The sequence below is a fragment of the Heterodontus francisci genome, unplaced genomic scaffold (genome assembly GCF_036365525.1).
Source record: "Heterodontus francisci isolate sHetFra1 unplaced genomic scaffold, sHetFra1.hap1 HAP1_SCAFFOLD_121, whole genome shotgun sequence".
Taxonomy (NCBI): domain Eukaryota; kingdom Metazoa; phylum Chordata; class Chondrichthyes; order Heterodontiformes; family Heterodontidae; genus Heterodontus; species Heterodontus francisci.
Genome location: NW_027140425.1, coordinates 3,902,395 through 3,920,455, shown reverse-complemented (window position 1 = coordinate 3,920,455; position 18,061 = coordinate 3,902,395). Strand labels below are relative to the sequence as shown.

The following is an 18,061-nucleotide window of genomic DNA, read 5'->3' as shown; positions in this document are numbered from 1 at the left end:
GCGTTAGCAAAAGCACCTCCAAGGACATTGGTTCCAGTCCGGCCCAGGTGTAGACCGTACAATTTGTAATAGTTCCACCTCCCACAGAACCGGTCCCAATGTCCCAAAAACTGAACCCCTCCTTCCTGCACCATCTCTCAAGCCACGCATTCATCCTGACTATTCTTTCATTTTTACTCTGAATATCACGTGGCACTGGTAGTAATCCTGAGATTACTACCTCTGAGGTCCTACTTTTTAACTTGGCTCCTAACTCCGTAAACTCTGCTTGTAGGACCTCATCCCGTTTTTTACCTATATCATTAGTGCCTATGTGCACAATGACAACTGGCTGTTCACCCTCCCCCTTTAGAATGTTCTGCAGCCGATCTGAGACGTCCCTGACCCGTGCACCTGGGAGGCAACATACCATTCGGGAGCCTCATTTTCGACCACAGAACCGCCTATCTACTCCCCTTACAATCGAATCCCCTACGACTATCGCCCTTCCACTCTTTTTCCCGCCCTTCTGAACAGCAGAGCCAGCCACGGTGCCATGGACCTGGCTACTGCTGCCTTCCCCTGGTGAGCCATCTCCCTCAACAGTATCCAAAACGGTATACTTGTTTTGGAGGGAGATGACCGCAGGGGACTCCTGCGCTGCCTTCCTGCTCTTTCTCTGCCTTTTGGTCACCCTTTCTCCCTCAGCAATCCTAATCTGCGGTGTGACCAATTCACTAAACGTGCTATCCACGACCTCCTCAGCATCGCGCATGCTCCAAAGTGAGTCCATCCGCAGCTCGAGAGCCGTCATGCGGTCCAACAAGAGGTGCAGCTGGACACACTTCCTGCACGTGAAGGAGTCAGGGTCATCAGCCATGTCCCTGAGCTCCCACATTGAGCAAGAGGAGCATGATACGGGTCTGAGATCTCCTGCCATTTTTAATCTTAAGTTTAAACTTAGTTAAATGAAAAAGGAACGTAAAGTTTTTACCAATCACAATAAAACCAGAGAAATCGAAAAAGCCTTACCTTATAAACACCCCACCAAGTCCTTTTTTTTTGGTTGGAGCAGGAGGGCGGGTGGGAGACACTACAAGTGTGGTGTCTCGGGTTCAGAAACCGCCCAAATATACAGTGTTTTACTTACCCAGCAGCCCCCTGGCCTCCGCCGAAAAACAAAAGGAAATTAAATTTACTTTCAAACTGACTTTCCCAGCTGCTCACTCGCTCACACTCTGCTCCCGAAAAAGCTGCTGCACTGAAAGGCTCCTTCTCCTAGACCCTTCTCCTCCTTCTCACTAGACCCTATGTTCCCCAACATTTCTGGGAGATAATTTGTATCCTCCTTTGTGAAGACAGATCCAAAGTATGTATTTAATTGGTCTGCCATTTCTTTGTTCCCCATTATAAATTCCAATGTTTCTGACTGTAAGGGGCCCACATTTGTCTTCACTAATCTTTTTCTCTGCACATATCTATAGAAGCTTTTACAGTCAATTTTTATGTTCTCTGCTAGCTTACTCTCATACTCTATTTCCCACTTCTTAATCAATCCTTTTGTCCTCCTCTGCTAAATTCCAAACTGCTCACAATCTTCAGGTTTGCTGCTTGTTCTGGCCATTTTATATTTCTCCTCCTTGGATCTAATACTTTCCTTAATTACTTTTGTAAGCCGCAGTTGAGCCACCCTTCCTGTTTTACCTTTGCACAGACAGGAATGAACAATTGTTGTAATTCATCCATGCGCTCTTTAAATGCTAGCCATTGCCTATCCACTGTCAACCCTTTAAGTAACATTCCACAATCTATTCCCCACTCTAGCCAACTCCCGCCTCATACCTTCATAGTTTTCTTTGTTTAGATTCAGGACCCGAGTCTCGGAATCAACTCCATCTTAATGAAGAATTTTATCATATTATGGGCGCACTTCCCCAAGAGAACAACAAGATTGTGAACTAATCCTTTCTCATTACACAATACCCAGTCCAGGATGGCCTGTTCTCTGGAGGTGTTATACACCTCTACCAATTCTCCACTCAATCTCCTTTGAGAAAGGCAGAATAATCCTAGCTTTTCCAACCTAACCTTGTAACTAAAATCCCCCATCCCTGGATCCATTCTGGTAAATCGCCTCTGCGTCCTCTCAAGGACCCTCACATTCTTTCTAAAGTCTGCTGAGCAGAACTGGAAGCAACACTCCAATTGGGGCCTAACCAGAGTTTTATAATGGTTCAGCATAACTTCCCTGCTTTTGTACTCAATGCCTCTACTTATAAAGCCCAAGATCCCATATGCTTTGCGAACCACTCTCGCAATGTGACTTGCCTCCTTCAAAGATTGATGCACATGAACCCCAAGTCCCTCTATTCCAGTACACTCTTTAGAACTGTGCCATTAAGTATATATTGCCTCTCCCTATTCCTTATGCCAAAATACATCACCTCACACTTGTCACTATTAAATTCCATCTGCCACCTGTCTGCCCATTCTGCTAGCCTATCACTGTCCTGTTGCAGGCAGTTCATATCATCTTCACTGTTTGCCGCTCCTCCAGGTTTGGTGTCATCGGCATATTTTGAGATTCTACTCTGTATTCCAAGATCCAAGTCACTTACCTTGAGCAAAAAAAGCAGTGGTTCCAGCACTGACCCTTGGGGAACACCACTGTCGACTATCCTCCAGTCTGACAAAGAACCATTTAATATGACTCGCTGTTTTCTGTCCTTAAACCAATTTTCTATCAAATTGGACACTGACCCTCCTATACCACGAACCTCCATTTTGTTAACCGCCCTTTTATGTGGTACCTTGTCAAACGCTTCCTTAAAATCCATATAAACAACATCCACTGCATTCCCTTCATCAACCTGCTCTGTTAGTTCATCAAAAAATGCAGTTAGATTAGTCAAGCATGAACTCCCATTTATAAATCCATGCTCACTCTCCTTAATTAACTCGAACCTCTCCAAGTGACTGTTGATTTTTTACCCTGATTATTCTTTCTAAAACCTTACCCACCGCTGCTGTTAATCTAACTGGCCTGTAGTTACCCGGACTGTCCTTACACCCTTTCTTGAATAAGGGTGTCGCATTTGCCACTGTTTAATCCTCTGGCACCTCCCCCGTATCCAGGGAAGATTGGAAGATTATGGCAAACTCTTCCATTATCTGCATCCGCATTTCCTTTCGCAACCTGGGATGCCAGCCATCCAGACCAGGTGATTTATCTTCCCTAAGCAGAGCCAGCCTTTTTAGTACCTCCCTCTCTCAATTTGTACCCGCTCCATTGACTCTACTCTCTACACTTCGACTGATATTTTGTCAAATTCCACTTCCTTAGTGATCACTGATACAAAGTACTCATTAAGTAGATTAACATTGCCCTGCACCTCTCAGCTTATATTATCCTTTTTGTCCCTCATAGGCCCGACTCAACCTCTTACTACCCACTTATCATTTACATGCTGCTCGAAGATTTTTGGGTTTCCTTTCATGTTGACTGTCAGTCTTTTCTCATAGAAAGAGAGAATAAGCAAATATAGATGATGTAAGTATTTCCCATCCTTGATGAGGTGGAATTTTTTATGTTGTGGGTGGTAATGTCTTGGCCCACGAGTGTGGTGGAAGCAGAGACAATCAATGATTTGAAAAGGAAATTGGATGGATACTTGAAGGAAAGAAACTTGCAGGAGGAAAGGGATCGAGCTGGTGAGTGGAACTGACTAGATTGCTCTGGGGAAAGCCAGCATGGACGTGATAGGCCAAATGACCACCTTCTATGTTGTAAATGACTCTGTGTTGTTTCTCAAATTCAATCCACTGGTGCTTGGGAAATAATCTCAAAGTAAATTGTGCAACTGGAAAATCAGAACCAAGGCAAGGGACGCATAAGGAAGCAAAATTGCTGAAACCCGGGATTGAACCAGGGATCTTTTGATCTTCAATCTAACGCTCGCCCAACTGAGCTATTTCAGCCCTACCTTAACAGTGGCTTGGTGTCCTTGTTTTGGAAGAAAATACATACATTCAAGTTTTCCAAAAAATTAAAGAACACAACATGTGAGTAATATTCCCCATTGCTTTCTCAGTACTGATGGATTGTGAAGCGGGAGACAGCCAGAAGTGCCACTGAGCCGCACAGACCCCGAGCTGAGAATGAAATGAGATCAAATTCAATCTTTCATAGTGAGATGCTGCTGAGAGGTAAGAGTCCTGAATCAAAGCGAGACTTGCTCATTTCAAACACTCCCTGTACTCTCTGCTCATGAAGCCTTACAAAAGGGAAAAACAGAATGGCACTCAAACTCACAAGCCTGCCATTAAAAGTCTCATATTCGACTGACAGAACTGTCACTTCTACTCGGTCTCTTATTGGATGGATGCAACTCCAACGCAGGGATGGCATTCAAATCCTCCCATGGGTCCACATGTCAGACTGAGTTCCATGTTGTTGACTCAAGCAAAGGAAATCTGCTCACTTCCAAAACTATCAGCGAATTGAAGCTGATTACAATCAACATCATCAGAGGTCAGAACTACCTGGTGAATGAAGACACCCTGAAGAAGGATCCACAATTATTCAAAGGCATCGACAAAGTGAAAAACAAGAAAATCGATGAGTCAATGCAAGCCAAACAACAGAAACACTGAAGAATTCCATTCCATTCCAGTCCAGAACCCAGTCCTTTTGTTTTTGGAGTCAGGTCACAATTACAGCAACAACTTTATATTCCCACTTGGCTTTCTGTCCATTTAGTTAATTGCAATTTAGTCGACAAGCTCTTTGAATCCAGTCGTCTGGTCCTCATGCCAGCTCTGTTTGGAAATCAATTCCACCTTCTGCAAGGCTGAAACCAATAGATAACCTTAATCTGAAAATGCCAGCAGGCCAGGGCTCATCTGGGATTAGGACCCTGGATTTCTTACATGTTAATCAACCACATTTCCTAAGCGAGAATCATACCCCTAGACCAACGAGCCACTGATCAGTCAGGTGTCTTTCGCTGCTGTGGAATTTCACTGGAACCCCCCAGCCAATCATCCATTTTTTTTTTCAGATCAAAGCAACATCCTGCAAATGCTGAAATAAAAACAGAAAGTGCTGGAAATGTTCAGCAGCTCTGGCAGCATCTGTGCTGTGAGAAACACGGTTAACGTTTCTGGGCACTCACCTTTTGTTTCAGCCATCCTTTCAGACTGCTTCTGTCCATCCAATCTCACTTTCTATTCTATCCACATTCTAACCATTCACTACGTTACTACATTTTTCATGAATTCCTCATTTCTTTTATTAATGACAATTTTGTATTTCTGGCCTTTGCTTCAGACACCACCACAAGTGGAATCATGTCTCCATCTACCCAATCAAACCACTTCGCTGTATCCTCACATTGCAATGTTTCTTTCACCCTGACAGACTGTGGAGTTTCTGCTGCTTGATTGCAGTTCTTGCTTCCCGCCAGTAGATGTCACCTCACTCCAATACAGTGAAGTTGACAAATCTGAGAGAGACACAACAGGAAATAATTGTTCACATTATAGTGAATGTGTGGGATTTAGAAATACTAGGAGTGGAGACGAGTTATTATTGCACTCTGCTATTACATCTTTTATAATGGACTCCAGCATTTTCCCCACGACTGATGTCAGGCTAACCGGTATATATTTCGCTGTTTTCTTTCTGCCTCTTATTTTAAATAGTGGAGTTACATTAACTACCGTCCAATCCATTGGAACTGTTCCAGAGTCGATAGAATTTTGAAAAAAGACCAGAAATGCATCTGCTATTTCAAGGGCAACCTCCTTAAGTACTCTGGGATGCAGATTATCAGGCCTTGGGGATTTATCGGCCTTCAATCCCATCAATTTCCCAAACATTCCCTACGAATACAGATTTCTTACAGTTCCTCCTTCTCATTAGACCCTATGTTCCCCAACATTTCTGGGAGGTAATTTGTATCGTCCTTTGTGAAGACAGAACCAAAGTATGTATTTAATTGGTCTGCCATTTCTTTGTTCCCCATTATAAATTCCCCCGTTTCTGACTGTGAGGGACCCACATTTGTCTTCACTAATCTTTTTCTCGACACATATCTAGAGAAGCTTTTACAGTCAGTTTTTATGTTCTCTGCTAGCTTACTCTCATACTCTATTTCCCCCTTCTTAATCAATCCTTTTGTCCTCCTCTGCTAAATTCCAAACTGCTCACAATCTTCAGGTTTGCTGCTTGTTCTGGCCATTTTATATTTCTCCTCCTTGGATCTAATACTTTCCTTAATTTCTTTTGTAAGCCACAGTTGAGCCACCCTTCCTGTTTTACTTTTGCACAGACAGGAATGAACAATTGTTGTAATTCATCCATGCGCTCTTTAAATGCTAGCCATTGCCTATCCACTGTCAACCCTTTAAGTAACGTTCCCCAATCTATCATAGCCAACTCCCGCCTCATACCTTCATAGTTTCCTTTGTTTAGATTCAGGACCCGAGTCTCGGAATCAACTCTCTCACTCTCCATCTTAATGAAGAATTTTATCATATTATGGGCACACTTCCCCAAGGGACCCCACACAACAAGATTGTTAACTAATCCTTTCTCATTACACAATACCCAGTCCAGGATGGCCTGTTCTCTAGAGGTGTTATACACCTCTATCAATTCTCCACTCAATCTCCTTTGATATAGGCAGAATAATCCTAGCTTTTCCAACCTAACCTTGTAACTAAAATCCCCCATCCCTGGATCCATTCTGGTAAATCGCCTCTGCGTCCTTTATAAAATGCTTTCGTAATATCCATATAAACAACATCCACTGCATTCCCTTCATCAGTATTCTCAGATAGTTTATCAACAAATGCAGTTAGATTCGTCAAGCATGAACTCCCATTGATAAATCCATGCCCACTCTCCTGAATTAACTCAAACCTCTCCAAAGTACTTGATTTTTTTCCCTGACCTGTTGATCTCATGCTGATAGCAAGCTCACCATGGAGCATGTTTTTGGCAATGTGACCGTCATCCATTTTTCCCAGTCAACAGAGTCACCGCTGACTCAAGAGGGCAAACTTGCTGCGGATCCCTGCACGCTGGTGTACTTCCGCATTCGGCACTCTGTCCTGCCAGGAGATGCCCAGTATCCATCTGAGGCAGTGGAGGTGGAAGCTGTTCAGCCGCTTTTTTTGGCTTGTATAAGTTGTTGATGCTTCTCTACTATAAAGGAGGGTGCTGAGAACACAAGCCTGGTGCACGTGGAGCTTTGTATTTTCGGTCAGTTTGCTGTCGGTTCACACTTGTCTTCTCAACTTTGACATGACAGCTGCAGCATTGACAATCCTGGTGCTGATTTCAGCATCAAGGAACAGATTGCTGGTGATTGTTGATTGAAGGTATGTGAAGCTGTTGACAACCTGCAAAGTGAGGTTGTCGATGTTGATGGAAAGTGGAGTCTCTACGTCCTGGCCCGTAACTTTCATCTTCCTGATGCTGATTGTCAGTCCAAACACTTTGCAGGCCAGGGAGAACCGATCTACAAGCTGCTGTGACTGAACTTAATTATGGGATGTCAGCACAGCATCATCAGCAAATAGCAACTCACAGACTAGGAATTTACCCACTTTGGTCTTGGCGCACAGTCTTGCCAAGTTGAACAGCTTGTCGTCAGCTCTGATGTGCAGGTGAACACCTATATCTGAGTAATTGAAAGTGTACAATAGCAGCATGGAGAAGAATATGCCAATTATAAAGGATGTGATAACTAGACAGTTCGAAAATGATGACATGATTGGACAGAGTCAACATAGATTTATGAAAAGGAAAACAGGTTTGAAAAACCTGTTGAGATTTTTGAGGATGTTACCTATAGAACAGATAAAGGAGAACCAGTGGATGTGTGGTATTTGTATTTTCCTTTGGTAAGGTCCCACACAGGAGGTGAGTAAACAAAATTAGAGCACATAGGCTTGGGGATAATATACTGATATGGATTGAGAATTGGTTAACAGACCGAAAACAGAGAGCAGGAATAACGGGTCCTTCTCAGGATGGCAGGCTGTTACTATTGGGGTACTGCAAGGATCAGTGTTGGAGCCACAGCTGTTAACAACCTATATAAATGATTTGGATGTGGGGATTAAATGTAATATTTCCAAGTTTGCAGATGACACAAAGCTCGGTGAAGTGTGAGTTGTGAGGAGGATGCAGAGAGGCTTCCAGGGGACCTGGAGAGGCTAAGTGAATGGGCAAGAACATGGAATATAATGTGAATAAGTGTGAAGTTATTCACTTTGGTAGAATAAACAGAAAGACAGAGTATTTCTTAAATGGTGAGAGGTTGGGAAGTGTCGATGTCCAAAGGGACCTGGGTGTCCTTGTTCCTGAGACACTAAAAGCTCTTGTGCAGGTGCAGCAATCAATTAGGAAGGCAAATGGTATGTTGTACCCACACGAGGGGTCATGAGTACAGGAGTAAAGATGTCTTGCTGCAATTGTCTAGAGCCTTGGTGAATCCGCACTGGAGTATGGTGTACAGTTTAGTCTCCTCATCTTATGAAGGATACACTTGCCATAGAGGGGGTGAAACAGAGGGTCAACAGACTAATCTTTTTTTTGCATTTATTTCATTTCATCTCAGTTTGTTCAGTTTGCTTACCTACTGTTTTTTTTTCAGGTTTGTACTTCCTGCTGTTCAATATTCAGTCCATTAACACCTAATCTGTACTAACGCTTTGTCTTTCAACACACCATTAACATATTGTTTGCCTTTGCTGCATGAACTTTTGGTCAGCTATGTGGCCTTGTCCAATCTACACCTTCTCCTTTGTTATCTCTTGCCCCACCCCCACCCCACTTGCTTATAACCTGTGACTTTTCTAATATATGTCAGTTCCGAAGATGGGTCACTGACCTGAAACGTTAACTCTGCTTCTCTTTTCACAGATGCTGCCAGACCTGCTGAGTGGTTCCAGCATTTCTTGTTTTTATGTCACCAGACTAATCCCTGGGATGGTGGGATTGTCTTATGAGGAAACTGGGCCCGTATTCCTTAAAGTTTCGAAGAATGAGAGGTGATCTGATTGAAACTGACAAAATTCTTACAGGGCGTGATAGTGTGGATGTAGACAGGATGTTTGCCCTGGTTGGTGAGTCTAAAACCAAAGGACATCGTCTCAGAATAAGGAGTAGGCCATTTAAAACTGAGATGGGTGGAATTTCTTCACTCAGACGGTGGTGAATCATTGGAATACTGTGCCCCAGAGGGCTGTGGCAGCTCAATCATTGAGCATGTTCAAGACAGAAATTGATAGAAATCTTGATACTCATGACATCAAGGGATATGGGGATAGCATGGGAAAGGGGCTTTGAGGTAGGTGATCAGCCATGATCGAATTGAATGACAGAGCAGGCTCGACGGGCTGAATAGCTTACTCCTATGTTCCTCTGTTCCTAAGAGAGTTGGCGCCAGAGCGCAGCCCTGCTTTACTCCACTGCTGATCTTGAAAGCGTCTGATGTTGCTCCATTGTAACTGATGGAACTGTGCATGTTCTCGTGGAAAGAAGAGATGATACCCAAGAGGTCAGGAGGGCAGCCTATGTTCCATTGCAGTTTGAAGAGGCCGTCTCTGCTGACAAGATCAAAGGCCTTAGTGATGTTAACAAAAATGTGTGAGGGTCTGTGGCGCAATGGATAGCGTGTTGGACTTCTAAATAATGATTAAGACGATATTCAAAGGTTGTGGGTTCAAGTCCCACCAGAGTCAGATTTTGGACCAGAAACAGAGGAGCACAACGGAACAACAAATGAAGAAATGCGCCAAAAGCACAGACTCGGAGACAGAGCGAGAGAGAGATGAGCAGAGCAGGGGAAAAAAAATCGAGGAGTGACATCACAATGGAGAGTGAGAGCAGGGACACAGAGAGCCGCTGGGGTGAGGATACAGGATTTGGTTCTTACTTCGGTGCAGTGGAAGGAGCTGTTTGGTGAGGATCTGGTAAGCTGTGACATCACAGGCAAGCAGGTAGTTGATTGGTTTGGAAGAACCGACCTGCTTGATGCGCATCTGGTAAGTGATTAAGATCCATTTTAGTCCTAACGTTTAAAATAGTAAACAAACTAGTGGTAAGTTTAATAAAATATGCAATAAAATGAATAATTGAATAAAATATTTAAGTAGTTAATTGAAACACGTTAAGGATGACAGGACAGGTGATGTGTCACAGCTGCAGCATGTGGGAGTTCCTGGATGCCAGTGTGATCCAGGGCAAACAGGTCTGCAGTAAGTGTTTGCGGCTCAAAGAGGGAGAAAAAAGGAATGTAGTGGTAGTAGGGGACAGTATAGTAAGGTGGATTGACTCTGTTCTCTGCAGCAAAAGCAAGAGTCCAGACGGCTGTGTTGCCTGCCGGTGCCAGGATTCAGGACATCTGCTCAGGGCTGGAGCGAAACATACAATGGGAGGGGGAGGATCCAGTCGTCGTGGTCCATGTCGGTACCAGCGACATAGGCAGGACAAGGATAGAGGTTCTGCAAAGTCAGTATGAGCAACTAGGCACCAAATTAAGAAGCAGAACCGCAAAGTTAATCATCTCTGGATTATTACCTGAGCCATGTGCAAATTGGCATAGGACAAATAAGATTAGAGAAAGTAATGTGCGGCTGAAAGACTGGTGTGGTAGTAGTGGGTTCTGGTTCATGGGGCATTGGCACCAGTACTGGGGAAAGAGGTGGCTGTACCGTTGGGACGGTCTACACCTGAACCGTGCTGGTGCCGATGTTCTAGCGAGCCACATAACGAGGGAAGTAGAGACGGTTTTAAACTGAATAGTGGGGGCAAGGGATCAAATTTGGGAAGATATGGTGAATCAAGGAGGAGAGACAAGGCAAGAGAGAAAGGTATAAATATGGGAAATGATAAACAGACTGTGACAGGAAGGGACAGAATGTACAAATCTAAGAGTAAATCGACAGATAAGGCTAGAGGTTACAAAAATAATAAAAGGTCAAAACTAAATGCTCTGTATCTGAATGCATGGAGCATTTGAAACAAAACAGATGAACTGGGAGCACAAATAGAATAAATACGTACGATCTGATAGTCATTACAGAGACATGGCTGCAGGGCGTCATCGATTGGGATGTGAATATTGGAGGTGACATGGCATATTGGAAGGACAGGAAGCTAGGAAAAGGTGGTGGGGTAGCTCTGTTAATTAATGATGGTATTAGCGTAATAGAGAGGGATGACCTGAGTTCTGGAGATCAGGATGCAGAAGCAGTTTGGGTACAAATGAGAAATCATAAAGGCAAGAAGTCACTTGTGGGAGTGGTGTACAGGCCACCTAACATTAACCACACTTTCGGATGGGATATAAAGGAAGAAATAATGGCAGCTTGTCAGAAAGGTACTGTGATAATTATGGGGGATTTTAATCTACATATAGATTGGAAAATTCAGATGGGCAGAGGTAGCCTAGATGAGGAGTACATAGAATATTTTGGGGATAATTTCTTGGAACAATACATTCTGGAGCCAACCAGAGAGCAGGCTATACTAGACCTGGCATTGTGCAACGAGATAGGATTAATTAATGACCTCATAGTTAAGGTGCCCCTAGGTAGTAGCGATTATAATATGATTGAATTTTACATTCAGTTTGAGAGAGAGGAGAGTGGGTCCCAGACTAGTATTTTAAATTTAAATAAGGGCAATTATAAGGTCATGAAAGCAGAGCTAGCTAAAGTGAACTGGCAAATTCGGTTAAGGGATAAGTCAATAGAGATGCAGTGGCAGACATTTAAGGGGATATTTCAGAATACACAGAATAGATACATTTCAACGAGAAAGAAAAGTTCCAAAGGTGGGACTCACCATCCATGGTTCACGAAAACAGTTAAAGATACTATCAAACTTAAAGAAAAAGCCTATAATTGTGCAAAGGTGGGAGGCAGGTCAGAAGATTGGACAGAATATAAAATAAAACAGCAAAGAATTACTAAAAGATTGATAAGGAAGGTAAAATTAGAGTATGAGAGAACGCTCGCAAGGAATTTCAAGACAACTAGTAAGAGTTTCGATAGATATTTTAAAAAGAAAAGAGTTAACAAAGCGACTGTTGGTCCAATAGAAAGTGTGTCTGGGGAATTAATAATGGATAATTAAGAGATGGCAGATGAATTGAACAGATACTTTGCATCGGTCTTCACTATTGAGTATACAAATAACATCCCAGTATTAGACGGCGATCAGGAAATTGAAGGGATGGAGGAACTCAAGAAAATTACAATCACCAGGGAAGTGGTACTAAACAAATTGTTGGAGCTGCGGGTTGACAAGTCGCCAGGTCCTGAATTGGCTAGTGAGATAGTTGATGCGCTGGTTTTAATATTCCAAAATTCCCTAGATTCGAGAAGGTTCCGTTAGATTGGAAAAGAGTGAATGTAACTCATTTATTCAAAAAGGGAGGGAGACAGAAAGCAGGAAACGACAGGCCAGTTAGCTTAACATTTGTCTTCGGGAAAATGTTTGGAGCTATTACAGAGGATGTTATAGCAGGGCATTTAGAAAAAATTAAGGTAATCAGGCAGAGTCAACATGGTTTTTTGAAAGGGAAATCATGTTCAACCAATTTATTGGAGTTCTTTGAGGGAGTTACATGTGCTGTGGATAAAGGGGAACCAGTGGATGTATTGTATTTCGATTTCCAGAAGGATAAGGTGCCATATCAAAGGTTATTGCAGAAAATAAAAGCTCATGGTGTCGGGGGTAACATATTGGCATGGATAGAAGATTGGCTAGCTGACAGGAAACAGAGAGTCAGCATAAATGGGTCATTTTCTGGTTGGCAAGAAGTAACGAGTGGTGTGCCACAGGGATCTGTGCTGGGGCCTCAAATTTTTACAATTTATATAAATGACTTAGATGAAGGGACCGAAGGTATTGTTACTAAATTTGCTGATCACAAAGATAGGTAGGAAAGTAGGTTGTGAAGAGGACATAAGGGGGCTACAAAGGGATATAGATAGGTTAAGTGATTTGGCAAAGAACTGGCAAATGGAGTATAATGTGGGAAAGTCGGAAATTGTCCACTATGGCAGTAAGAATAAAAAATCATATTATCTAAATGGTGAGAGATTGCAGAGCTCTGAGATGCAGAGGGATCTGGGTGACAGAGGGCATGAATTGCAAAAGGTTAGTATGCAGGTCCAGCACGTAATTAGGAAAGCTAATAGAATGTTATCATTTATCACCATGGGAATTGAATACAATAGTAGGGAGGTTATGCTTCAGCATTACAGGACATTGGTGAGACCTCTTCTGCAGTACTGAGTACTGTACTGGTCTCCTTATTTGCGGAAGGATGTAAATGCATTGGAGGTAGTACAGAGAAAGTTTACGAGACTAATACATGGAATGGGTGGGCTGTCTTACGAGGAAAGATTGGACAAGCTAGGCTTGTCTCCGCCAGAGTTTAGAAGGGAAAGAGGCGACATGATTTGTTATTTAATTTATTAATTAACAAATTAGCTATCCTCCAGTCTTCCGGTACCTCACCCGTGGCTAACGATGATACAAAAATCTCTGCCAGCGCCCCAGCAATCTCCTCCCTTGCTTCCCATAGCATCCTAGGATACATCTGATCAGGCCCTGGGGATTTATCCACCTTAATGCGCTTCAAAACCTCCAACACCTCCTCCTTTGTAATGTTGATATGCTGCAGGATATCGCTGTTCCCTCCCTTGAACTCACTAGCTTCCATGACCTTCTCCACGGTAAATACAAACGAGAAATATTAATTTAAGACCTCGCCCATTTCGCGTGGCTTCACACATAGATTGCCACACTGATCCTTCAGGGGACCTACTCTCTCCCTAGCTACCCTTTTACTCTTAATACACTTATAGAATCTTTTAGGATTCTCCTTTATCTTATCTGCCAGGGAAATCTCATGGCCCCTTTTCGCCCTCCTAATTTCCTTCTTAAGTATACTCCTAAAACCCCTATACTTCTGGAGGGACTCGCTCGATCCCAGCTGCCTATACCTGACGTATGCCTCCTTCTTTGTCCTGACCAGACCCTCAATATCCCTCGTCAACCAAGGTTCCCTAAACTTGCCAGCCTTGCCCTTCCATCTATCAGGAACATGCTGGCCCTGAACTCTTCCTATCTCACTTTTAAAAGCCTCCCACTTGCCAGACGTCCCTTTACCTGTAAACAGCCTCTCCCATTCAACTTTTGAGAGTTCCTGTCTGATGCCATGGAAATTAGCCTTCCCCCAATTTAGGACTTCAACCTGAGGACCAGTCCTATTCTTTTTCATAACTATCTTGAAGCTAATAGAGTTATGGTCACTGGTCCCAAAGTGCTCCCCCACTGCCATATCAACCACCTGCCCATCCTCATTTCCTAAGAGGAGATCGAGTGTAGCCCCTTCTCTAGTCGGGCCATCCACGTACTGCTTCAGAAAACTATCCTGGACTCACGTAACAAATTCTTCCCCATCTGATCCCTCAGCACTAAGGCAGTCCCAGTCAATATTAGAGAAGTTAAAATCACCTACTATTACAACCCTATAATTCGTATACCTATCTGTGATTTCCCTCCATATATGCTCCTCCACTTCCCTCTGACTATTGGGGGGCCTATAGTATAATCCCATCAAAGGGATCACCCTTTTATTATTTCTAAGTTCTACCAGTATGGCCTCACTGGACATTCACCCCGGGATATCCTCTCTAAGTACTGCCGTGATGTCCTCCCTAATCAATAGTGTCCTCCTCTCTTACCTCCACCTCTGTCACGCCGGAAGGATCGGTACCGCGGAACATTGAGCTGCCAGTCCTGCCCATCCCTCAACCACGTTTCCGTAATAGCTACAATACCACAATCCCATGTACCGATCCATGCTCTGAGTTCATCTGCCTTACCTGTAAGGATACTTGCATTAAAGTAAATGCAGTTTAGCCCACCAGACCTTCCACGCTCCCTGTCCTGCCCCTGCCTGGCCTGCCTACTGGACTTGCTTGCTTTAACCTCTCCATTTGCCTCAACTATCTCATCGGAGAGACTACTACTTTGGGTCCCACCCCCGCTGCAAGACTAGTTTAAACCCTCCAGTGTATTACTATAAAATCTCCCTACAAGGATATTGGTCCCCTTCCAGTTCAGATGCAACCCGTCCCTCTTGTACAGGTCACCTCTGCACCAGAAGAGATCCCAATGATCCAAGTACCTGAAGCCCTCCCGCCTTCGCCAGTCTTCAGCAATGCATTCATTTGCCTAATCCTCCTATTCCTACCCGCACTAGCACGTGTCACAGGGAGTAATCCTGAGATTACAACCCTAGAGGTCCTGCTCTTTAACCTTCTGCCTAACTTCCTATATTCACTTTGCAGAACCTCATCTCTCTTCCTGCCTATGTCGTTCGTACCAATATGGACCACGATCTCTGGCTGCACACCCTCCCCTTTCAGAATTTCCGGCAGCTGCTCCGAAACATCCTTGACCCTAGTATTAGGGAGGCAACATACCATCCTGGAGTCTCGTTTGCGGCCACAGAAACGCCTATCTGCACCCATTATGATAGAATCCCCTATCACAATAGCTCTTCCACCCCTTTTCCTCCCCTGCTGTGCAGCAGAGCCCTCCGTGGTGGCACGGACCGCGCTGTTGCTCTTTTCCCCTGGGAGGTCATCCCCCCAACAGTAACCAAAGCAGTATCTCTGTTTGAGAGGGGGATGGCCACAGGGGACTCCTGCACTACCTGCCTGCTCCTACTATTCCATCTGGTGGTCACCCATCCATTTTCTGCCTGTGCATCCATTACCTGCGGTGCGACCACCTCACTAAACATGCTATCCATGATGCCCTCAGCTTCGTGGACGCTCCACAGTGAAACCACCCACAGGTCCAGCTCCATAATGCGAGTAGCCAGTAGCTGCAGCTGGATACACTTCCTGCACACATGGTCGTCATGGAGACTGGGAGCGTTCCTGAATCCCCACATAGCGCAGGAGGAGCATATCACGGGGCTGAGCTCTCCTGCCATGACTTACCCTTAGATTAATTAGTTACTCCCTTAATTAAAAAATACTAATGACACTAGGGGCCTTGTTCTACCCACTACAATCTCAAGTCCTTCATAAGCGACACTGAATAAAAAAAACACTTTAGTAGTACTCATCTTATCAGCAGAGGTTTTTTTTTCAAGTAAAAAAACTTTGCCCTTTTCTTTAAGATATTTAAATACACTAACAGCAGTGACTCACCAACCAATCACCTTGCAGCTCTCCTCTGACATCACAGTTGGCTTCTTTTTTTTCAAAACTCCAGCACACTGGAACAGCTCCACTCCACTCCTGGAAGGGAAGAGACTGGGCCTCGATCCTCGGATTGGATTTATAGGCTCCGCTCTCAACGTTCTCCTCATATCGGTCCAGATAGGTCTCCTCCGCTCCGCTCCTCTCCGCTCCCGGAAGGTAATTCTCCAGCTTTTGCAGAAAAGTAGGTCTTAAGCTGTTGCAGTACCTGTTAGAAAGATAGTCTAAGCTATTCTGAAATCATCTTCCAATGTCATCTACATGGAAGCAGGATTTTAAAGGATAAGATGTAGTTTTTAAAAGTCACTTCAATCTTGCTCAAGAGTCTTGACAAAGAAGCCAAGTAAATCTTGATAAAAAGTCATATACATTTAGAGATCTTTTAAAAGCACTTCAATCTTGTTAATAAAAAGTCAGATGTAAATTTAAGAACTCTGATCAGGCTATGCTAAAAAGTTACATACAATTAAGAAATAAAATACAACATTTAAAATGTCTGAATTCCCTCTGAAAGTTGACCACTGCTGCTGCCGGTGTCTTCCTGGAATAGTGGAGCTGTTGTGTCAACAGAAAAGTCTTTCCCGAGCAGCCTGTTGGTACCGGCTTTAATCCAACCCAGGTAAAAATCAGGGTACATTGTGGGCAATGAGCCCAAATTGCTGAACTACAGGTCCCTGTCACTTTAAAGAGTGGGCTGGTGCGATTATGATCAGAGGCTCCTTCTGAGCACATTTCTCACCACCACAACTTCCAGATGCTGGTGTTAGTGTGTGCATGTACCAGCAGTTGCAGTGCTGTTCAGACCCTCAATAGCAGTGAAAGTCTCAGAGTTCACCGCTATTGGGGCTGTAAAATCCAGGCCAATATCTCACAGTCCTGTTAGATTTGCTCTCCCTCTGTACAAAATCAAACTCCACACATTGTCTTTCACTCACTCCTGTTTCCAGCCCTGATGGTGCAGAAATCCCCTCTCAAAGGTACACAATCCAGTTGATTTCTGATCAAATACCTCCTTCCTCATTCAATAGAGGAAACAGAGACATGAACAGGAGTCAGGTGCAAGAAAGTTTCACCAACAGAGCAAAGAAAGGCACCAACAAAAGTCACACCTACTTTCCAAATCATTTCACTGGAATATTCTTTCACTTGTTTTCTCGGATGACTGCAATAAATCTGAAAATGAGCACCATGAGGTTTGTGTTCACTGGTCACTTGTTCTCCTGTGTTTGTCTGTCAGGTTTGTAATTCAGTTTGTATTGGATATTGAAGAGAATCTCTTTTCAAGATGATTGCACATCGTACTGTGTTTAAAGCAACCAACTTGTAAAATGGCAGAAAATGAATGTTTCAATACCTGTGTGACCAGATTCTTCCAATACTTTTCAACAGCTAGATTGATGATGCTTGTAATCTGTATCCTGAGGAGAATGGGAGAGGAGAATAAAAACATGGTGCATGAACAGGACAGACTGTGTAAAATGGGAGCACAGAAATACTGCCACCTCATTGAAAGTTAATGAGATTTATTCTAAGTCAGACACCTGTCCACAATGAACAAGTGAATACATTAATTGTCCACTTTCAATCTAAATGGGACTGAGGTTCCAACAGAGAAGTTTTCTGGAAAATACCTGCTGCAGTTTTAAAATTGATGAACTGGAACATCTGATACTAACTTTCAAATAACTGTAGTGATTGTATAGTTCTCATAGTGGAGAGAAGGAGTTGTTTATAAATATAAGCAGAAAGACACATTTGTGGATTGGTGAAT

The 18,061-nt window shown here is 43.5% G+C and overlaps 1 non-coding gene across 1 annotated transcript; it reads left to right on the top strand.

The window, feature by feature from the left end:
- Positions 1-9,644: 9,644 nt before the first annotated feature.
- Positions 9,645-9,735, top strand: trnar-ucu (transfer RNA arginine (anticodon UCU)). Its single transcript is given in 2 exon segments — positions 9,645-9,681; positions 9,700-9,735. It is a non-coding gene; the product is annotated as a tRNA-Arg (tRNA).
- The last annotated feature ends 8,326 nt before the right edge of the window (positions 9,736-18,061 follow it).